The sequence below is a fragment of the Rutilus rutilus genome (genome assembly GCF_951802725.1).
Source record: "Rutilus rutilus genome assembly, chromosome: 8".
NCBI classification, from domain to species: domain Eukaryota; kingdom Metazoa; phylum Chordata; class Actinopteri; order Cypriniformes; family Leuciscidae; genus Rutilus; species Rutilus rutilus.
The window spans coordinates 40,944,226-40,969,643 of record NC_140222.1 but is presented as its reverse complement, the minus strand read 5'-3'; positions in this window follow the sequence as shown (position 1 = coordinate 40,969,643).

The window sequence follows — 25,418 nt, the reverse complement described above, 5'->3', positions numbered from 1 at the left end:
AATAAAAATTGGCCAAACAACGGTAACGTAACCTCGCCTTTAAAATCATGAGCACTTAAATACATCTGATTTGAAAATTACACATTCATTTGAATTCGATTTCGATTTTGTGTTGACTTTAAGACGGTAAACAGGAAAGCCAACACAAACAAGTTGACTTTAAGACGATTATACATATACAATATGCGTATACTGTATCTATCTCCATATAACACACCATTGCTGTTTTAGAAGCCCAGTCATTAACTTCTAATAAAATATCGGACTAACCAACTGTACTAAGTTGTTCATTTTCCCACATCTTAAAACAATAAATCATTTTTTCTTCACTCGTAAGAACAGAACAATGGCCGCAATGCCAAACAAGTAAAGCTCGAAATAATGAGGAAAGTATATTCATAAAAGTTGCATTCCATCTGGGAGTGCTTTAGCAAGACGACGCATCAACAAGGTTTCTTTCCAGCATCGAGCAAAGAAACAAAACAAAACAAGTGTTCGGGCGGCTCTCCAGGATAACTGGGAAACACCATCATAAACAGCTGCCCTTGAGAAACGCCGATGGAAAATCACACAGAGCTGGAAACTTGCGGAGGACTCCCCTTTTCATGTGGAGCATTGTTAAAACCATGCCCTGAAACGTACAATGTTTTACAGGTACATGGTTTTAATTCTTTAAGGATCAACTGCACCCCAAAGAAGCATTTAAAAAGAGGACATAATTAACTTTAATTCTGCATTAAAAGGCTATGTGACAGATTCAATTCAAATAATTTGGTATGTTAATTAGGCCGAACCACTATACATAGGCCTTTGGCTCAGTGGACTCACACTGCTATGCATTTCTGACTTTATCACGACTATAACAAATGAAAATCTCGATTGGTGAGGTTAGTAGCTAATAATTCATGTGAATCTAAAACAGCTGGGCAATACCGTCTAATTCTTTGCAAGACAAGGTTTTGTTACTTTATGCTAAATAATATGCTCAAAGTTTATTAAATTATGCTCAAATTGTGCAATAAGCCACTTAATATCTTATTATTTTAACCATTTTGTAGTTAAAGATGAAGTGCATAATTTCTACAACATCAAATGGAAGTGTAAAATGTTCTCCCTTTGGTCAGGCAATCAAATAGTAATAGGTAAAAAGCCTAATTAATAGGTAAAAAGTACGCAAATGAGACTAATCAAAAGTTACAATCATTTTTTACACCTTCAGGAATGCTCAATGACACATACCATATTCTGATGATCTAATTTGGTGGCTAAATTTGGTGAACATCCAAAAAAAAGTCTTAAAAGGAGTTTGTTGTGCAAGCGAGAGCATGCTGTGAGAATTTTGTTTCTAATTCTTGCGGTACAAGCGGTATTAGCATGAAGATACATGCAAATTTGAGTTTTTCGGTGACGCAAGAGGCTTTGAGACTTGAACGTCTTCCATTTACACTTACTGTAAATCTGCAGTTAGTGGGCCTCATTCATGAAACTTTCATAAATATGAGTAAATTCGGAGTAATATGCGCAAAAAATGGACCTTCCTGAAAACTTTCTCAAATGCTTTGTAAAGATTTGATAGTTAAATGTGTTTGTTAATGAATTCCAATCATTTGTACAGATGGTGCACATTCACAATTGGCCATATGACTAACAAAGAATATTGGTGACACTTTATTTTACAGTATGTGTACTTACAATATACTTACAAATGTACTTGCATCGAAAGTACTGGTAATATAAGGTTCAGGTTGGGTTTAGGGAAATTTATGTTCACATTTAACTAAATAACTAGGAAAAGCTAGGAAAATGTTGTGTTATCAGTTTGCCTAAAAGAACACAAAACATTATAATGTTTTGACACTATTTACGAATGACTGGGACCAGGTGTAGAATTGTACATTTTGTAGAAACTAACATTTTGAAAATACGAACTTTAATGAATCCGAAAATGTACATTTACGCAAACCTTCATATCCTCCTGTTTTATGAGCGAGGCCCATTGTGAATAATTTCTAGCATCACCAAACTATGATAATAAAAATATTTATAACATTTTTTTTAAAAGTTTTCCGAACTGACCGCCATTGTTTGGACAAACAGGTAGTCCTGACTCAAACTCTTGCCCTTTGTTGAGTTATAAACTCGCAATGGCGAGAAATAATGTCAGAATTGTGAAATGTAGGACGGATTTACATTACATGCTTCAAGTGACCCAATTACAATTTTTTTTCAGATCGGATATGACCCACGAACATGTAAGCAGGAAAAAAGCACATGGATTCAGGTTGGTTTCACATGTGGAAATTATTCTGATATGAATCGGATATTGTGGTCTTTGATCATGAAATTAGCTGATGATATATAAAATGCAGCTCATATCTGTTGCTTTCATTGACGTGAACTCTGTTAAATTTGCATATAGCGCGAGAATCGAAGATCGGATTTATGATCGTTTTGCGGAGACACATTTATGTGTAAATGGAACCATTTTAACAAATCAGATAGCTATCAAATCAGTAAAAACACATGAAGTGACCAGGTCTAAACAGGCCCATAAACTCACAATTCTGAGGAAAAATATTTGGCCTTGCGAATTGCAAATTTGGAATTGCAAGAAATAAAGTCTGAATTGCAAGATATAAACTCACACTTGCGAAAGAAATTGTGAGATATAGTTGCAAATGTGAGTTGTAAAGAGATGTATAGTTGCAAAAGTGAGAATAAAAATCATTATTGTAAGATATATAGTCGCAATTACCTTTAAAAAAAAAAAAAAAATTCTGTGGTGAAAACAAGGCTGCATACGCGTCACGTATAGTTTCTTTGCCAAGTGACCCTGACATCATTTGGCATAGATATCATTTCCTTTTAGCTTCTGAATCAGCAACAGCTTTAGGGCCTCCACTGACACTGTAAGAGCATCACAGAAACAACAGCTTCTCAACACTGGACAAAGACTAAATATGAACTGATCGCCATTGGTGACAAAGCATTAAAGGAACGATTCGGCCAAAAATGATCATCTTCATTTACTCATGTCGTTCTTCGTCATCTTCGAAACACAAACTAAGATATTTAGTAATGAAACCTGAGAGATTTTTGTCCCTTCCACATTGTTCTTTCCTTCACCTCTGCCATTACTCATGGCAGACAGTAAAAAGAAACATGTTCAACTATGTTTGCATTGCAAAAACAAGACAGAAATATAATAGCTTGCATGTGTTGATCCAGGTCATTGTCCTCTTGCACTTTGTTTATTGGTTGTTTGGGGTTTTCCTAAAATGTTCATTTTTCCAAGCAACCCTCTTTTTCCATGTATAATAATTATGATTCTGACATATTTTATAGTTGCCTTTTATAACCAAAGGTTTTATCTTCTCATATCAAAACTGAATACATTCAATGTAATTTCCATTGAGTTTTTCCAAGGGTGAACCACTGACCCCAGATTTACAATATATACAGTATACATGATTCTTCAATTAGAGGAACATTTACCCTACAACAATATACTTATTTAAACACTGCTTAACTCTATCCCCGCCACTGATGGAATTTTCCGGCAATCCGTGTTTTCGCTATTAAACGGTAGGGGGGCGCTACTACGCATCTTCTGAAAGAGTACAGAATCTCCGGATCAAAACACAGGCGAAGAAGCAGCAGAAACAAGCAAAAGAAGCATTGCTTACGCACATGTAAAATAGCGCATTCATCAGATATTAAACAGCATTATAAATCAAAACTGCCTAACGTTACCTAATGCAATGTCGACCCAGGAAGAGGTATTGGAAATGGCATCCAACCTATCTCACGACCAATTCGTATGAGTGAGAACAAGGTGGCTAAGTTGTACGAATTCGTACGACCTCACTCGTACGAATTTGTACGATTTGTCTAAACCCCAGTGATGGGTAGGTTTAGGGGTGGGGTCAGGGGTAGGTCATTCGTACGAATTCATACAAATTGGGCAACTCGTAAAATATGTACGATTTAGAAAAAATCGTACGAATTCGTACGACCTCACTCGTATGAATTTGTACGATTTGACTAAACCCCAGTGATGGGTAGGTTTAGGGGTGGGGTCAGGGGTAGGTCATTCATACGAATTCATACGAATTGAGCAACTCGTAAAATATGTACGATTTAACAAAAATCTTACGAATTCGTACAACCTCACTCGTACGAATTTGTACGATTTGTCTAAACCCCAGTGATGGGTAGGTTTAGGGGCGGGGTCATTGGTAGGTCATTCGTACGAATTCATACGAATTGGGCAACTCATAAAATATGTACGATTTAGCAAAAATCGTACGAATTCGTGCGACCTCACTCGTACGAATTTGTACGATTTGTCTAAACCCCAGTGATGGGTAGGTTTAGGGGCGGGGTCAGGGGTAGGTCATTCATATGAATTCATACGAATTGAGCAACTCGTAAAATATGTACGATTTAGCAAAAATCGTTCGAATTCGTACGAGTGAGGTCATATGAATTTGTACGAATTAGCCAGTTCGTAAAATACGTACAAATTGCAGTGAGATCGGGTTGGCAGTTCTTCTGTTGCTTGTTTCTGCTTCTTCTTCATCTGTGTTTCGATCGGGAGATTCTCTACTCTTTGTAGATGTGTAATAGCGCCCCCTACCATATAACAGTGAAAACACGGATTGCCAGAAAATTGCGGGGAAAGAGTTTAAATCATTGACAATTTTCATATAGAGACCACTTCAATCTCCAATGAATAAAATCAAGTTCACATTTAAATTTATTCTCATTGATTTATCCTGTTTCACTGAGAAATATTACAAATTTGGAAGTAAAATGGTTTCCGTGTACCATTTCTAATAAAAAAAGCAAGTTTACAAAAGAGAGATTTCCAAAATTCGGTTTACAGACAATAATTCATAAATATTAGCACTTAGAACTATTGTGCAAAGTGTAAACCCACATTTGTGCCCAATTAGAACCTAAAATGAGAGTCCAGTAATACAACTAGGAAAGAATGATAAAGTTAAATATGTGTGCTTCTCCACTCCTTGTACTTTCCACCCCCCAAAAAAGGCGAAATAAATGAATAAATAAATAATTAAGGATTATCAGAACAAGACCATGCGTTTAAGAGCCAACATTTTTCGAAATGCGGCAGGATATTTCCACAAGTGTTTTTCATAAAATCTCTCCTTGTGGAAGTACATTTTGGGGCCTCCGTTTCACAGGTTTGGTTGGAAGGGAGGCAATAAAAACCGAGGGTACCCCTTAAATAGCACAAGAGGAGACTGTCATATGCTTCAAATCAGTGGTTCTCGACCAAAAAAAAAATGGGTCGCATGTCTTTTTTGGTGGGAGACATTTTAGATTTCAGTGTTTGTTTTTTCCATTACCGCCCGGAAAATCAGGTGTCGATTAAGACAAGTGTATTCATGATATCATACTCTGATGTGAAATACGGTTTCAAATCCGAGTTCTTGGGAAACATGAGAACATTCCGATGACAATAAACGTATTGTGCACGTTTGATGAAAAACAAAAAGTACAATACATCTGAAAACTGGCGAGAACCATCTAGATATGACATGAGTAATCCAAAGAAGGTGGCACGACAGGGCGCCTACCTGGGCTCTAAGTGAAGGCAGATTGTAAGCTGACGAAAGCCTGTTTAGAGGGGGTATGGAACAAATTACAAGGCCTGGTAATGCATGAAGATCTAGAAGATAGTCAAAGGCTCTTTGCTCTGATGAGGTTCTTGGATCAAACAGCTACCTAACAAGGTAAACATGATGGACGAAGCAACCTGCTCCTGGCTTTGCTGGTCTCCGTGTTAACGCTAATACTCTCTTTTCTCTCCCGAGCCGTGAAAGTGAATTTGAATTATTTACTCATTCACGCTCTCGGTGAGCAATGGAAACTCTTGAATCAGTGCTAATTTTCCTATCAGTGTTAACTTCAGGCTCGCCACCAACGATGCTCCTCCATTTGATGTTTTCGGGGGGTAAGTGGCTCAACATGTCGTCCTATGGGCCGGAGTCTGAAGTCACATCCTCACATGAATGAAAAACAGCCTTATGTTTTTTTTTTCCCTGTCTCTATCGCCGGGGGAAATGTACATTGATATCCTGATGCAAAGGAAAAGACTATTCATGTTGGCATATGGAAACTAAATAAGGTGGCACTGGCCAAAACTGCTTGACTTTGGAGCATTTGTACCGTTTTGTTTTGTGCAACATTTCATGTAGTGTATAACGGTTCTAGAAGATGTTATGTGATGTAAAAAACAACAATAAAAATAATTTCTGTCTCCAAAGTAAAGAATGATCCATAAATACAGTATATATTAGTGGTGATTCGCGATTAATCCTCTAACATTATATATATATATATATATATATATATATATATAAACAATTTAAGATAAATAATTCAAATGAATGGCGATAAAACATTAAAAAAATATATATAAATATTTATTTTGTCATGATGGGACCATATTGCCTTCAACAAAACTGAAAATCATAAAGTCTTTTGTCTAAAAATCTGTGATTATTTATTCTCAATTAGCTACATAAATCTGCAACATAAAAAAAATTCTAACGCACTGTAAAAAAAAAAAAAGATCAATAAGTCATAGCAACTTAATTTTTTTCATTTTTTAAAAAGATTTTAAAAAAATGAGTTGCAATAACTTACAAATTTAAATCAGCAATTGGACTTGATTTAGGGTTTTGTTTTAGTTTTTTACTGTGAATTTTTTGATTAAATAAGTTCAAAATCAACCTTTATGCAAGCAATGACCTCATGGATCAGGATAGCGACAAACAGGTGTTCAGGAAAGTACACCGGTGGTATTTTGTAGCTATTTAAGTGTTTTGGGGTGGAACATAACTAGACGTGTTTACGCCACAGCATCACCCCAAAAGAAAATATGGAACGAAAGGTTAATCAATGAAAGATGTGACATTCTGTGTCCCGAGTTTTCTCTTCATTGTGTTTTGGTGCAGGCGAAGTGTTTGTGGTAGCAAGAGCCACTGGAACAGCTCTGAAACAGCTGAAGTGTTCAGACACCTGGACATTGTCCCAACGCCAGAGTTCTGGCTGATTGAAAGCGGCAAATAAACACTTCTAGTATAACCAGAAGCATACCTCATCCTATGAGACCGATGCTATTTCAGCCAGTTTTTGATATCCAAAACCAGAGTTTCCAGACTAATAGTTACTAAAGATGAAACGTCCTGACAATTTACTCAAAGAAACTCAAATGGTATTTTGAATGTGTGTCTTAAAAAGTGATTTGAAAAATACTGATGTCATGAAATGATCTGTTTAATTACTTAAGGTGATCGGTGAGTGAGAATGTGGTCTAGAACGGTGTTAAACGCTGCGATTTTATGAAGCCTATTCATAGTAACAAAGAGGCAAATGAGGCCTTTCATCATGACGCATTAACGTTAAATGAATAATCCAACCAAAAACTAAAATCCTGTCATCATTCAGGCCTACTCGCACTCATGTCGTTCCAAATGACTTTCACTTTTATTTTCTGTGGAACACCAAAGAATACATTTTGATGACAGGTCTTTTCCATATAATGAAAGTGAATAAAGACTGTTGAGCCTTAAAAGTAGTCTATGGCTGCATCTAAAATCGCATTCTTCCCTACTATATAGTAGGCGAAAAACAGAATATGATAAGCGTAGTATGTCTGAATTCTCACTAACATAATTCCTATAATATAATGTTATAAGAAATATTCATTTAAATTTCGGTTCTTCTGATCTCTGTGATCCAGAAGTTTTGTTCATATCCACCTCAAGTCAGCAAACGTGTAAAAAGATCGTGATTTTAACAGTAAAATACTGTAAAAATGCTACAGTGAAAAACTGTTAATTGGTTAACAGAAAGTTTCCTTATATACGGTAAATAACTGTGATAGATTTGTTAAACTGTACATTTAATGTTTGTAACATTTTTTACTGTAAAATACTGTTAAATTTACAGTTTTTGGAAGTGAAAACAAACAAGTCATTGTATAATTTACTGTATAATTTACAGTGAAAAAACGTAAATTGACATTCCCACAATTCCCTGCGTGACACTTCACATTTGATGTATTTTTGTTGAAATAACTGTTTCGTCATATTTTTTTTCTAATCAGTTATGTGCATTAGGGTTTTATGTTACATTTAATGTTGTTAAATGAATGTTTATTGTATTTTTAAAATGTCATGTGTGTTACCATGATGGTGTTTAATGTTTGTGTGAATGACACTGTGCAGCTTCTATAAATATTAGTATTAACTCTCTTGTGGAAGAACTGCTTTGATTGATCATGTGACCCTCATTACTGCTGTGATTGTTGGTTGTCAGTGTATTACAATGGTACAAAACAGATATTAATTCTTCAATAGGTCGGTAAATTAACATTATATCTGATAATGAAATACGGTTTATTACTGTAAATTTCAAGGTAAGTCTGTAAAACCTAAAATGTAGCTACCGTATTTTTTTACGGTAAATTTCTGGTAACCACAGCTGGCAGTTTTTTTTACCGTAAATTTAACCGATTTTTTTTTTTTTTTTTACAGTGTACCCAAGAGTGAGCGTGGTCTTATTTGAGTACGATAAAATCACTGGATCTCCATCACGTGACGTCTTCAGCTTGAACTCTTTGCCCATTTACTTGGAGTTGCATATAGACAACAAGGAGAGTATGGAAGTAATTATGAGTATTTTGAAAAGCATCAAGCTTACCTTCTCAGACCTTCAGAAGAGTCTTATCAGTGCAGACAGGTCCTGATGAGATATAGTCGTTTCTCCTTTTTTTTTTTTACTTTTTTTTTTTTTACTTTCACCCATAAAAAGAACCATTCATTTTATAATATTACTTTTTGAGTCTTTTGTTGGTGTTACCTAAAGTGAAGCGGGTCTCGCACTGATTCCAGACATCCAAATCTGTTATGATTAATCTCCTCGTTCGGCATTAGTCCATCAGATTTGAAATAATGTTGATTAACGTAGGATTTTTTTAGGAATGGGTTTGACATAATAACCAATGATATATAGTAAATGTACATTATTTTGTGTGTTGAATGATAAAGATGCTCTGGCATATACAAAGTCTTACAAACAAGTAAACAAAGTCAGTATCTGTTAAATAATAGCGTCAGCAACCACAACAAATTACCCGTGACTTAATAATGGCCAGATGACGGGGTCTTTAGCAAAGCTCAGCCTCTTTGGACCCGCATGACCCTTCCACACTGTTAACATTACCAACACTGCTTTCTAAACCTCTAAGCCATGAAAAAGTAGATGACTCTGGTATCAAGAAAAATGTATTGATACAATAAAGAAACAGGCATGTGTGGCCCCTGCCATGCAAAATGTTTTATTAAAGCTTACCTTATTTACCTTTTATACAGAGATCAGCCAAAACGTGTGTGATAACTTTTGCATGGGAGGTCCCATTCTGTTTTGATAGGGGAAAGAAAAATAAGGCTTATTTAATGTGCATTAGAAAATGTACAAACTATTATTTTGAAGTTTATTCTAGAATTATGCCAATGTTCACTGTATTAAATATTTTTTTCCAATAAAATATCTGTAATATAAAATAAAATGTATACTGTATTTGTATATGTAACATATTCTCTAAAAATCCTATAATCCTAGATAAATCTCTCTATGTTTTATTTTCAGAGTGTTTATACATGAAGACAATATATGTGTGTTTTTTTTTGTGTGTGCCACTACTGACATTTTTTAAGTCATAAATTACGTCAGAAATGACAATCTAAAGAACATTCCCATAGAAAATGTGTATTTGTAGGATGCTCCACAGAAACTGTTGTGGTTCTTGTTTTAAATTGTTTCCAGAATTGTTGTTCATGAAGGAAAGAATGGAACAGAAAAGATGACATACTACAGGTTTTTTTTTTTTTTTTTTTTTTCATAATGGGGACTGATGTCAAACTCCAAAAATGCACCATGAATTCTTCATCTTACAGGACTGGGAGAAGGAATGGCGAATTGGATTTGAAGACTTGTGTTTATTTTGCATTTATTAATGTTTGCTTTTATTGTGGATATAGAGGTTTCAGCTGATTAAAACGAACAGATTATCTTTACTTTTATTAAGGTTTGCTTGTGTTGAGGCAAAACCCAAGTGGAACTCAACTGGAGCTGTACAGCATATGGAGGAATATGACATCCTGCATAAGACCTCAGATTCTAAATTTGGTAAAGGGTGATCTATTTTTAACATCATTAATGTGAAATGTCATTGGCTCTTCCGTGTCTTATGATTGAGTGCAACACACCAAGTTGAGTGCAATTTTTTTATTGAGATTTGAGAGCAATGGCAGAGGTGAATATTTTCAGTGACTGAAATATTGCGTCTTATGTATATATATCATTTGAAGGCTGTAGTTAATGTGATGTATAGATAACCTTTACAGTGCCTTTTTATTATTTTTGGATTAATTATCATAAATGCACATTTGTCTTTTAAATTTCATACATAATATTGATGTTCAGTGGTTAGGGGAAAGATTGGCGTCGCTGGCTCAAATGAATCTGTAGAAAAATAGAAAGATTAGAAAATATACTAATACCACTTGCGTTAATTGTTTGGCCTCCAGTTAACAAAAATATGTCGCATTTTTGAATGCTCTTTGAATGTTTTCTCACTAAATTAATCTAAAGCACACAAAATAACTCTTAATTTAAACATTTATTCTACTTATACAGTCTGATGCAAAGCATGTTGTTATTACCTTCCATGTAGTGTGTGATATTGCTGTTTGGGAATGTAAAAAGGTCTGTAAAGTTTCAAAGATCGAAGTGCAGATATTGTTTTTTATTGTCTCCTAAAAGAAAAAAATATATATATATTGTGAATGCCTGAAATGAGTTGTCAGTAATTCCAGTCTTATTTCCTGCAAAAACCGATGTAGGTTTGTACGAAATTTGCATAATGCAGTCTATTGGCTGCACGACATCTACTCTGGCCATCAAACACTGTAGCTGTAGCTGAGACTCAAAGAGTTTGGTTTGTGTTGTTGACATGTCAAGAAGATCTTGTTTTCTGCGCTGTGAGAGCAAATCCACTTTGAAGCACTTCAGAAGGATAAGCAGTCTTGCTCGAATTGATACCGTAAAACCAACGCCATCGTTACGGTTCGTATCATGTGCTGAGGAAGAGCTGAAATTCAGATATGGTAATGGGTGAATGAGAGTAGACCAATCACAACAGACTGGACTATCTGACCAATCAGAGAAGAGTAGACCAATCACAACAGACTGAGCCATCTGACCAATGAGAGCAGAGTAGATCAATCACAACAGACTGGGCACATCTGACCAATCAGAGCAGAGTAGAACAATCACAGCCGACTGAGCCATCTGACCAATGAGAGCAGAGTAGACCAATCACAACAGACTGGGCACATATGACCAATCAGAGCAGAGTAGACCAATTACAACAGACTGGGCCATCTGACCAATGAGAGCAGAGTAGACCAATCACAACAGACTGAGCCATCTGACCAATCAGAGCAGAATAGACCAATCACAACAGACTGAGCCATCTGACCAATCAGAGCAGAATAGACCAATCACAACAGTAGACTAATCACAACAGACTGGGTCATCTGGCCAATCAGAGCAGAGTAGACCAATCACAACAGACTGAGCCATCTAACCAATCAGAGCAGAGTAGACTAATCCCTGCAGACTGGGTCATCTGACCAATCAGAGCAGAATAGACCAATCACAACAGTAGACTAATCACAACAGACTGGGCCATCTGACCAATCAGAGCAGAGTAGACCAATCACAACAGTAGACTAATCACAACAGACTGGACCATCTGGCCAATCAGAGCAGAGTAGACCAATCACAACAGACTGGGCCATCTGACCAATCAGAGCAGAGCAGACTAATCACAACAGACTTGGCCATCGGACCAATCAGAGCAGAGTAGACCAATCACAACAGGCTGGGCCATCTGACCAATCAGAGCAGAGCAGACTAATCACAACAGACTTGGCCATCGGACCAATCAGAGCAGAGTAGACCAATCACAACAGACTGGGCCATCTGACCAATCAGAGCAGAGCAGACTAATCACAACAGACTTGGCCATCGGACCAATCAGAGCAGAGTAGACCAATCACAACAGACTGGGCCATCTGACCAATCAGAGCAGAGCAGACTAATAACAACAAACTTGGCCATCGGACCAATCAGAGCTGAGTAGACCAATCACAACAGACTGGGCCATCTGACCAATCAGAGCAGAGTAGACCAATCACAACAGGCTGGGCCATCTGACCAATCAGAGCAGAGTAGACCAATCACAACAGGCTGGGTCATCTGACCAATCAGAGCAGAGCAGACTAATCACAACAGACTTGGCCATCGGACCAATCAGAGCAGAGTAGACCAATCACAACAGACTGGGCCATCTGACCAATCAGAGCAGAGCAGACTAATCACAACAGACTTGGCCATTGGACCAATCAGAGCAGAGTAGACCAATCACAACAGACTGGGCCATCTGACCAATCAGAGCAGAGCAGACCAATCACAACAGACTTGGCCATCGGACCAATCAGAGCAGAGTAGACCAATCACAACAGACTGGGCCATCTGACCAATCAGAGCAGAGCAGACTAATCACAACAGACTGGGCCATCTGACCAATCAGAGCAGAGCAGACTAATCACAAGAGACTTGGCCATCGGACCAATCAGAGCAGAGTAGACCAATCACAACAGACTGGGCCATCTGACCAATCAGAGCAGAGTAAACCAATCACAACAGGCTGGGCCATCTGACCAATCAGAGCAGAGTAGACCAATCACAACAGACTGAGTCATCTGCTCCTTCATGTAACAGAAATAGCTCATTTTTTTATTTGGGCCTCATTTTCCAACAAGATAAGAAAAAAAGCCATCACTTGCTGTGAATACTCAGTAAATGTCAAGAAGATTTGATGTCACTAATATTTTTAATATTAAAGCACCTTTATGGACGTCAGGTTGAAAGCACAATTTCCAGTACTAGTGTGCATCTAAGACTTCTCTTAACTCTGCTGGCAGGATATGTGACACTACACAGATTAAATTATAGGAAGTCTACAATTTCCAAGGAAGAGATTCAAAGTACATGAATCTCTGAGGGGGGAAAAATAAAAATCAAGGCATCAAAACATCGTCCAGGAAAAAAAGACTTCTTAAAGTACTTCTTAGTCTTGGAGCCACATATTAGACTCTTAAAGAGATTATGAGCGAGTACGAAACCGAAATTATTTTAAATTGGGCAATGAAATGCCTGCTTTCCCAGTGTGGTCTGCCATGATGTTTTAACTCACAGCAGCGAGGTCAAGTAAAGCGCACCTGGGTTAAAGCTCAGACTGAAAGAGGAACTCTTACGCTGCCAGAATAAACAGCAAGAGTTTCCAACTGATTCAACCGTTCTGCAGAGATTACTGTATATTCTCATAAATGCTTATTTCTTTCTAAGAGTGACAGAAATCCTCTTTTTTCCTGTCGTCTGGCCGTTATTAAACAGATGATTGTGCCGCAGCGGAATAATTCAACTCTTCCTGATTTTAGTCCCACATTTCATCTGTAATAATCATAAAAACCTATGACAAACCGCATATGCTCTAATTTCTAGTAGTTTCCATATTGAATCACCATTTACCAGCTCACTACGTAAATATTTTGTTAGCGACACACTGGCTGTAACCTCTTCTGGACATTCTGAACAATCCCACTTTAAGATGATTCCAGAGGTGTGTCCCTAGTTAGTTATAGAAGGAATTTTTATTGAAAAAAAAAAAAAAAAAAAAAAGATGTGGGGAAATTCTCTGTGGTAAAAAGCACTTTCCACATTTTTTAGGCATTGCAGTCACTGATTCCATGTTTTAATAAAAAGTGAACTACATAAAATATTATCTAACATAATCTAATTTTAAACATACCCTTCATCCAATAATTAAAATTAAAACACAATCTGTTAACTTTATTAATAAAAGCTATTTATTAAGTACTAAAATGGTCCCACAATTTGCTGACAACACTAGGCGCGTTTCCATTACAGATTTGCGCAAAACTTGTGCGATTTTTTTTTTAAATGTCGACAAAAAACTATTGCGAAATGACGGCGTTTCCATTGACCGATGTTATGCGACTAAAACTTCATTTTTTCCTCTCGCGATAAGCAAAATCATTCCAAAAACTATGGCAATGGACGTTTGTAGGTTTATGTACTGTATCCCAGCCACTGCACTAGCCATTATTATTAATGGAAGGAGATGTATGAGTGTTTTCCAAGCATTAATGGTAAGGAACGACCCTTATTATACTTGTGAGCGGCACATATGAGGTGTTTCTCCCTCATTTCTGCTTCGAGGTTTTGATTGTGGCATTTATTTGAGGTTCAGAATCCATTATTCCTGTAATTCTTTCGTCTTTTATGAGTTTAATAAAGAACTCTGTCTCGTATTCTGTCCGTCATCTACGTCAGGTGACCCGTAAATGCGCAAAAACTGTTTCCATTGCAGTTTTGCGAAATATTTATTTTTCGAATTGCCTGAAAAACCACTTCATGCGAGCGTAAAAACGTTTTTTTTGCGATAAATGAGAGTTTTTGCGAAATTGACGTGTTTCCATTGGGCGTATTTTCAATTCGCAATTTCAATTTGCGCAATTTGAAGGGTAATGGAAACGCGGCTAAGGTTTTCGCATTATTTTCCTACATTGCAAATAAAGATATGCAGCAGCTGCATCAATAGATATACATAAATCCTGTATCAGATCTAGGCAGGTGGAGCTGGGGAGGTGGAGGGGTTCAGAGAAACTGCAGGACTTGCTTACAACAAACACTGAACCAGACTATTTAAATACTGAGCATGCAATCTCATTGGCTGAAGGGTCAGAATCAGCTTGTGCAATGTGGTAATGATGTCATTGCTTGCAGATTGCAAGTAAAGGACCATCAACCTGTGGTCACTGAGTCAGAGTGGCGTATCATAAATAAACTCGCATTTTAGGAAGCTGGTGAAATGAACAAAATCTGCATCTAATTGAACAATTGAGGTTTCAGGCTGTTTTAATTTTGTAATCGCCTACTTTCTTCACAAAGACTTTTTAAATGGAATCCATTAGGACTGCAACCGCAGGCCGCAGTTTCCACTAACGCTGCTTTGTTGTATTTTTTATTAAACAAAAATGAGTAATAATGGTCTAATAAAGTGGAGCACTTCATGAAGACAATCTGATTCCCATTTTAGTTCATATCTGACATATTTTAGCATTCCCACTCATCTAAATGCACTCACAATATTACAGAATGTGCAAGAAAATCGGTAAATGCAAAATGATTTTTTTTATATGTTTTAATTGAAAGATTGATTTGATTGAAAATATAGAAAACTGCCACAAAAAAAAGAGCAACTAAAACTAAAAAAAAAAAAATATATATATATATATACAGTGCAATGCATAAGTGAATACACCCATGCTAAAGTTGACTAAAAAGAGGAATAAAAAATCATATTTTGGAAATTGAACTTAATGCCTTAATTTAAAAAATTAGGAAAAATCCAACCTTTAAGGACACCAATTTTCTTTGTGAATGAATAATGTATCGTAAATAAATAAATGTTCTTCCTTAAAATACATGGTGCATAAGTTTGGACACCCCTATGTTAAATTCCCATAGAGGCAGGCAGATTTTTATTTTTAAGTATAAAAAAAAAAAAAAAAATTTGGATACTATGCATCCTGATAAAGTTCCCTTGGCCTTTGGAATTAAAATAGCCCCACATCATCACATAGCATTCACCATACCTAGAGATTGGCATGGGGTACTTTCCATAAGATCATCTCTCAATGCAAATCAAACTAGCTTTTAGGCTAACTGAAATAAAACCATGCCAATCTCTAGGTATGGTGAAGGCTATGTGATGATGTGGGGCTATTTTAATTCCAAAGGCCACGGGAACTTTATCAGGATGCATAGTATCCTAATTTTTTTTTTTTTTTTTTTATACTTAAAAATAAAAATCTGCCTGCCTCTATGGGAATTTAACATAGGGGTTTACTCACTTATGCACCATGTATTTTAAGGAAGAACATTTATTTATTTACGATACATTATTCATTCACAAAGAAAATTAAGTTCAATTTCCAAAATATGATTTTTTATTCCTCTTTTTAATCAACTTTAGCATGGGTGTATTCACTTATGCATTGCACTGTATGTATGTATATATATATATATATATATATATATATATATATATATATTTTTTTTTTTTTTTAGTTTACTTAATTTAAATACATCACAATACAAGATGATTGAGTCGTTTCTAGTGAACTTCAAAATATATAGCCTATCTACAAATATGGAAAAATGGTTTGTTGAGACTGATAGTGTGTGATATAAATAGCTAATTTTCATAATCAGCACACCTAAGAACATGCAGGAAATGATGTATGAATTAAAAAACAGTGGCGTAACGTCGAGGGTGTTCTGCTACTGAAGCCGCGGTGTGTAGCCTGTGATGACGGCTTTAAAACACCCCTCCCTGCATTGTAATAAATTGGCAAACATTTAGGCAGTCTGTGTTATCTCACAAGCAAAAGCCCTTTTGAATAGCTGGCCGGGATTACCAGCAAGCTGTCGGGGAAAGATTGTGGAGGGGGCGGACACTGAGTGGCCTGGAAGTGCCTGGTGTGCTTGAGTGGCCGCCGCACGAAGGATGCCCAGGAAAACCCTTTACGTCTGTGACTGCGATTCAAAGTAACTCAAACCTAATTAGTCATTTTGAAAAACAAAACAAAAAGAGTTTTCTTTTGTATTGTCTAAAGCACTGCATTACGTTAAACAGATTGAGGGTTTGGTATATGGAAAAGTTTGTCCAAAAATGAAAATTATGTCATCAATTTACTCATGTTGTTCCAAACCCATGTGATGTTCCGTCAAACACAAAGGGAGTAGTTCAGGAAAATCTCAAAGGTGCTTCTTTTCCCACACACAGTGACAGTGAACGAGGCTGAGCTTCAAAAAGTGATGCAAAAGTACTATAAAAGTAATACAATTTCAGTTTTGTGATTTAGCGATATGTGTCAAGAACAGACCAAAAGTTAAACTGTTTTATAAAACGGATAGTTCCGGTCCTTGATTCTGATTGGTTGAGCCGCGTTCGAAGCCATAGTAAATTACTCAACAAACACACACCTGTGGTCGCATTACATTGGTGTTACCAGAGAATGTCTAATATGGCGAGAAGTTTCACTCTCACTACACTTCCGGCTTCTGAACTGGTTGCAGTTCCACTCTGATTCCATATGAGGGCGCTCACAGGACGAGTGCAGAATGAATGGAGGTCAATGGCGGTATACCCCTCAAAATCCACTTTTCTCAGGATATAATTTTTTGTCTAGTAATTTGAATGTTGTATTCGAAAGGAGGTGCAAAGAAAGTACACATTGCTGGGTGTTAGATTTTTTAGAGTCACTTATTTGCTTTAAAAAAGTCTTTCAAAATGTCAATGACGTCAGAATGCTGACGTCATTAGCAGAATGCTAGCGTGTTATGGGCAACAACAACTCAACCTGTAAGAAATCAAAACGACATAAGTACTCGTTCATTCAACTTTCGACCTAAAACCCATGTTGAACTTGCAAAACCTACAATCAAATCTGAGATTTCTCAACGGCAATCGGGTGAAAGAGACAAATTTAGCCGTCTAGCCCCATTGACTCCCATTCATTTTGCACTCATGGCGAGCGCCCCCAGTGGAACTCTGGTGGTACTACAACCAAAATTCGGTACAATAGGGCTTAATAGGGAGTGGACAGGCTCTCCGTAGACGGGCTCTGGTGTTACTGCCGTTTGTGATTGTTTGTTGATGCATGTGTTGCTTGGCAACCTCTATGGAACTACATTGCTTGGCGGAGGAATAAATGTGTTATAACATTATATTTTTTGTTGCTTTATGAGTAAAATAAATATTAAAATGAATATTTTTATGGAGTAACCCTTTTTTAAAAGCAAAAAGTGTTTTACAGTGAATTTAGAACAGCTAAGGGGGTTTTAGGCACCCCGCTCCGCTCTAACAACGCCCCAATTTTGGCCGCAATTAGAAGTTCAGGGAAAATGTCAAAGTAGCTTTTTCCCACACAATGAAAGTGAATGAGGTTGAGCTTCAAAAGTCTTAAAAATTAAAGTCCCCCTTGTTGTCAATAATTTTATTCCTTAAAACTCATCTTTGATCACCAAAATTACATATTTAAATGTTTGTTTTTTCCCTGAATGCCTTAAAATATCTTGAATGTAACTCGACACCCTTGCCTCATTTAGTATGCGCGGTTCTATGAATATGCAAATGAGCCCCGCCTCCACTCACTCACTCAGCTCAGAGATCCACTGGTTGACGATCACACGTTGATCTGATTGGTTACAAGGTAGTTTGTGACGTCAGAAACACCAGCGATTTCAAAGCGTGTTTTTGAGACTGTCTTTGGTTCACTGCAGTTTTAAGGAGGAAATACTGATGAATTTGCACATGGTTTGTCTTAAAGCATATTAAAAACACCACATAGGCATATAAACAACATTAAAAGCTGGATTTTCACCACAGGGGGACTTTAATTTTTCAATAGCGACACCATAACTTTCTGTCAAGAACCGTTTATGAAGTCAAGTCTTTATTTAGTATCTGTTCACTTCTGGATTCAATAACCATTCACTTGGGTTCTGCAAACTTGCCTATAGTGGACTGATTACGCTAAAGTGACACTGACCAAAATTTTAATTGTTATTGGCTGCAAAATCTTTAACTCACCATATTTTAATTTGAATGCGGACAAGATTTGTGAGATACTGCGGATTGGAAGCTTTTTAGCAGATATTGGACAAGCTATCGTATGACCTCAAAAGACATGCAGTATAGTCATATCAAATAATCATATTGCTTCTTTGGTGTGTTTCATTCCCATTCAGTTCCATTATATGCAATAAGCTCTATGGAGCTTCCAATAAGCCTTTTCTGTTCCATGGAAGAAAGAAAGTCATTCGGGTTTGGAACGACATGAGGGTGAGCAAATGATCATTTTTGGGTGAACTATTCCTGTAGGCAAAAACGACATAACACATAAATGATAAATGATGTTTGCCTGCGCTCGTAGATGTCCTTTTGTATAAAAGTTTCCCAACACCGTTTTATAGCTTTGACCTTGAGGTTAGATATCTCCAAGTCTCGAAATTATTTGTGGAGAAAGAGCTGGTTTAGATTTAGACAATTGCGATTAAACAATATGTAATGGAGGTCCAAATTTGGCCGCTTGATTTCACATTTCCACAGGAACCAATATTGCTGCCATCTCGATTTTTGTTATCAAAGGTAAGCTAAAGAGAGTGATTCATAGGCGACTGGAAAAATGGACGCTGCTTCTGCTTTAAGCAAAAACATGATTGCACTCCACCCAAACTCAACATCTCAAAATGCACTATCCACTTGGATCTAGCATTGATGTTGGACAGTAAAATACAACAATACAACGTTGACATTCAGCACAGAACGGAAAGAATCATTCTGTTTCAAAATCTTGTCAACTGGCTTACTGTCTAATGGACAACAACCTTCTAAACCCCAAATAGAAACTCATAAGTGACTGAACTGTGAATGTGCTACGTAGCTAGAAATATGCTAAACGGTAACTCACATGCATTAAACAAACACTGGTACAATATCTTCTATAGTGAAATACTTACAATTTATGTGTTAAACTGTACTTAAAACACATGTAGACTACTTTTGAATGGCCGTCAATGGAGAAAGATGCTAACTAGCCAATCTCATGTTAGCATGTTGCATAGCTAATGACTTGATTCTCAAAATACACAACACACACAAAAATTAGCTAAATTATTCATTTTAATTAGTTTTGAATGCGACATAAGTGTTATTTGTTGTTTCGATGTATTTCTCATTTTGGTGGGAACAATTTTAAGACTTTTTAAAATACCCAGTAGCCTTTAGCTAGGTTAAAAATCAACTCATGTTTCCTACATGCTGAGCTGGAGTCAACGCCAGACCTTCCCTGACGTGCTCGTATCTGAATTTATACAATTGTTGCACATTAGTACAGAGTGTGTCCTGTATGAATCATTGTGCAGCTGCGTGTCAAGTTCAGCTGAAACAGGTACATGGAAAAGAGCTGACAGAAAACAGAAGCTAGACCCCAAACAATCTGAGCGCCGGCTGTAAACTTTGCCCTTTGTTAAATGGGGAGCGCTGAAGAGAACAAGGGAAAAAAGACGTCCATGAGCCATAAAGACGTTTCAAAATTCCATTAAAAAACACTCATATGCACGTTTTATTATTATTTTTAATATTACAACTTAAAATTGTTAAAAAAGCAGGTTACTTTTGGTATAAAACAAAGTCTCAGCTTGTCATTTTTTAAGACAATCAATAAATACCATTTTGGCGCTCTTTAATGTGTCGTGACAGATTGCTGTGGTGCCTCGGTTCAAGCGGTCATATTTTTACTACTTGTTATAGCAAAAATTAAACATGAATGAACATCAGGAGGTATGTTGTTTCAACCACAGAAAGACGTCAATACACAGTCCACCAACGTTAATCTACTAACTCTCCTTTTTTGCTTGTCGGACAAAATGGCTGATTCGGCGTTATGATAGGTCAGATCGCCTGTCAATCAAATGTCACGGAACACTAAACGAGAGACGAGGATTCAAGTGCAGAGGAGATTTAATAAACAAACACAGACGAAGTACAAAACTCAGAACTCAGGTATCCAACAGACAGGAACATCAAGGACAGGTAACTCAGACAACGAACCAGCACAGGACTACAAACACAGGGAGGCTAAATAGGGGAACAAACAAAGGAGGGAAACGAGAAGGACAGGTGGGACAATTTAACCAATAATTAGATAAGATGGGAGGGACTAGACAATAAACAGGAGAGCACATGGCACAAAACAACAAACACCCATGTGCAGCACAAGACAGGACAGACATGTGACATTACCCCCTCCCTACGGAGCGGCTACCAGACGCTCCACAAGACCCGGACGGGACGGGAGGGACAGACCAGGGCGGGACGGGAGGGACAGACCAGGGCGGGGCAAGGGGAATGGACAGTTCAGAAACCCAGGGAAGCCCACAAAGTTCGGGAGTCCAGGGCGGGACACAAAGTTCGGGAGTCCCGGGCGGACCACAGAGTTCGGGAGGCCATGGCGAAAATGTCAGTTCATCTGGCGGCCAGGGCGGAGAAGATCGTGCAGGCAGCCAGGGCGGAGACGACCCCTCGGGCGGCCATGGCGGAGACGACCCCTCGGGCGGCCAGGGCGGAGACGACCCCTCGGGCGGCCAGGGCTCAGGCACTGGAACTGGCGGCTCCGGCTCAGGCACTGGAACTGGCGGCTCCGGCTCAGGCACTGGAACTGGCGGCTCCGGCTCAGGCACTGGAACTGGCGGCTCCGGCTCAGGCACTGGAACTGGCGGCTCCGGCTCAGGCACAGACACTGGCTCCGGCTCAGGCACAGACACTGGCTCCGGCTCAGGAACAGACACTGGCTCGTGAGCAGTCTCTGGCTGGGCGGAACTCAAGTGCTTCCTCCAAGCATGCAGAACTGCCCCTGCATAGAATAGGAACACGGCCTTCCTGGCCCTGGCAGAACTGATGATGGGGAGTTCTGGGACCATCGGACTCAGGACCACCGGAACTGGGACCACCGGAACTGGGACCACCGGACCTGGGACCACCGGAACTGGGACCACCGGAACTGGGACCACCGGACTCGGGACCACTGGAACTGGGACCACCGGATTCGGGACCACCGACACTGGGACCACCGGAACAATTACGGAGGGAACCTTTCTCCTCCTCCTGTGTTTCGGGACCACCGGAACTGGGACCACCGGACTCGGAACCACTGGAACTGGGACCACCGGAACTGGGACCACCGGATTCGGGACCACCGGACTCGGGACCACCGGACCACCGGACTCGGGACCACCGGAACAATTACGGAGGGAACCTTTCTCCTCCTCCTGTGTTTCGGGACCACCAGAACTGGGACCACCGGACTCGGGACCACCGGAACTGGGACCACCGGAATAGTCACAGAGGAGGTCTTCCTTCTCCTCCTCCGTTTCCGGACCACCGGACCACCTCCTCCGATCTGATCACCGTCTGACATGGTGCTCTCCTCCTCCAAAGTCCTTTGAGCGCATCTGGAGAAATACTCAAATAGGGAAATGGAATTTCCCTTATCCTCCTCTGGAGAAAAAAATCTCGCTCCGCTGAATCCACATATGGCTGGTTCGTTCTGTCACGGAACACTAAACGAGAGACGAGGATTCAAGTGCAGAGGAGATTTAATAAACAAACACAGACGAAGTACAAAACTCAGAACTCAGGTATCCAACAGACAGGAACATCAAGGACAGGTAACTCAGACAACGAACCAGCACAGGACTACAAACACAGGGAGGCTAAATAGGGGAACAAACAAAGGAGGGAAACGAGAAGGACAGGTGGGACAATTTAACCAATAATTAGATAACAAGATGGGAGGGGCTAGACAATAAACAGGAGAGCACATGGCACAAAACAACAAACACCCATGTGCAGCACAAGACAGGACAGACATGTGACATCAAACCCCCGCGAGGGGTGAATTTAGGTGTGATATAAGTTTATTTAATAAAATAACATTATTAGTGGCCGTTTACATGACAGTTTTTGACTAAAAACCGTTCATTTGCACAACAACGTTGTTTTGGGGGCCTGAAAACGATACTGTAGTGAGGTTTGTTGATAAAGGAAAAAGGAGGCGGGAACTGGCGAACGTTCAAGAAACTTTAATCTCGAAATAAACAAACTAGCTACCGGAGGCGAACTTTCATTTAAAAGCATAATTAGGATGGAAACGCCACTTTTAAGATTGACCATATTTTCGTTTTCGGTCAAATTGTCTTGTGAATGGGAGTGCTTGGGGCACGACTATGATAGCATCAAAAATCGCTATTTTTAAAACACTAAGAAGGCTCGACACAACATGAAACTGTGCTGGAAGTATCACCAGAGGCTCTACACATGAACTCCAGCATTGAGAACAGTGTTTGTGTACACAGAGTTTACTAAAAAGAAAGATTTTGAACAACTCACTGTCGCTGTTGTTGTTTCCGGCCGCCGGCATTTTGTTTGTCAAAAATAGTCGATCTCCGAATGTAACGTAACAGAGGAGAGTAACGATGGAAAGCTCCTAAAGCTCAGTTCAATATAAATTCACGGATAATTTGTTGTTTTGTCGTTAGTGAAAATCAATATTGACCTTGTATTTGAAAAAGGATCCTCATATAAGAAGCAATACTAAAATTCAGAGTCAGTTCATTCGCATTCGGAGATCGACTATTTTTGACAAACAAAATGGCGGCGGCCGGAAACAACAACAGCAACAGTGAGTTGTTCAAAATCTTTCTTTTTTGTAAACTCTGTGTACACAAACAATGTTGTCAATGCTGGAGTTCATGTGTAGAGCCCCTGGTGAGACTTCCAGCAAAGTTCCATGTTGTGTCGAGCCTTCTTAGTGTTTTAAAAATAGAAATTTTGATGCTATCATAGTCGTGCCCCAAGCACTCCTTCGGGTAGATTCACAAAAAGACCCTAGGTTGCATTTTGGCGAAAGTTACGCTTTAAGTCTATTGGTGCGTAGTGTTTTTTTACAAAGTGACATCACCATTGGCCATAAATAATACAGCATTTTTTAGTCATCTTGAAAGTGTTGTCATATGTACAAGAAACTTTTCAAAAACACAAAGGAAAAACGTTTCTATTTTTAGTACATCTTTTAAACACCCTTACACTAAAGTTCTTAATACTTTTGGATTTCCAGGATTTCTGCATGAATCCATAAGTTTGAAATTTAAAAAGCCCAACTTATAATATATAATGTGTGTGTATATATATATAAACATTTATTTACATATCTGCATATTAATGGTTTATCACCACATTTAGTCAAAGGTAGCCTAAATGTATATCATTATGAATTCTTAAGATTTCAGATTTACTCACCCCTAAATGACACTGAAACTGTAAAAACAAAAGAATCTGTTGTCTATCCATCTAAGTGTGCAGTTCTTGGCTAGAATGGACTGCGATGTGGACCAGGCTTTACACCGATAGTCAAAAGTATTGGTACATGGTACTAAGATTTGGTAGACGTGCGCCACCCTGATACAAATGATCTTGGACACAAATGGAAAGGATTAATAGACAATTAAGTCCTAGTAACTCTGTACAACAAACCGCTAGGAAGGAAGTATCCCTTTATGACTGTTCAAACCCTCTGCCGAGATCCAGACATATATTTCCACTAAAAACCACAAGAGCTAAATTGGCACATCTGGTAAAATACAAGAGTTTGTTTTGATGCGCTTTGTACTTTCACACTGATTTTCCAGACTATTTTCTAAAATAAAACAAAAAAAAAGGTACATTTCAAATCCCAGGGTCACTTGTGAAAAAGAAGTGGGCTTAAAAGTATTGAATGTGCACTACTTAAAATCTTAAACGCATATTTTAGAAAATGCTTGCAGATTATATGACATTAATTAAATAAAAGGCCACTTAAGTGTACTTAGAGAGCACACTTTCATGATTGATTCTAAACACTCTTCAAAGTGCACTTTGTAATGTCAAATCATGTAATAAGTTTAACTGTAAATTGCATTTTTAAATCACTGTTTTAATGATCTTTTGTTGTGCTTTGAAGAAGTACTTGTTTTGATATGTTGACTAACATACTAAAGCACAATATTTTAACTAGTGTGTTAATTAATATTACATTTAAAGTATATATATATGAAATGTCCTAAATTGCATAAGTAGTTATCATTACACAAATTTAAACATGACATACAAGTTATAATAGAACATTAAAGTATGTTTTGAGTTACCAAATGTTTAGGCTGTACACTTCAAAGATAATAGAAGTAGTTATGAAATTACATTAAAATAAGTCCTACTTAAGTTCTAAAACTAAAGTTAATCTAATTGCATTTTACATCAATTTCAACCAAAACACATTTTATTGAATTACTGTACATTTACATTCAGACTTAAGTATATTCTTTTAAATGTCTGTAATAAGCACACTTTTTATAAGTATGCATACTTCTCTTTTAAGAAAGGCAGGAATAACGAACAGGGAAAACATATATTCACATGAAACCCAAATATAGCTTGTAGTTTTTGTCACTAAGATACTGATTATTGAAATATCATTACAGCTTACCAACATTTCCCAGCTCTCAAAACATATTCTTTGATGGGTTTCTGTTTGGATTAAGTTTATATATGATATGATATATTA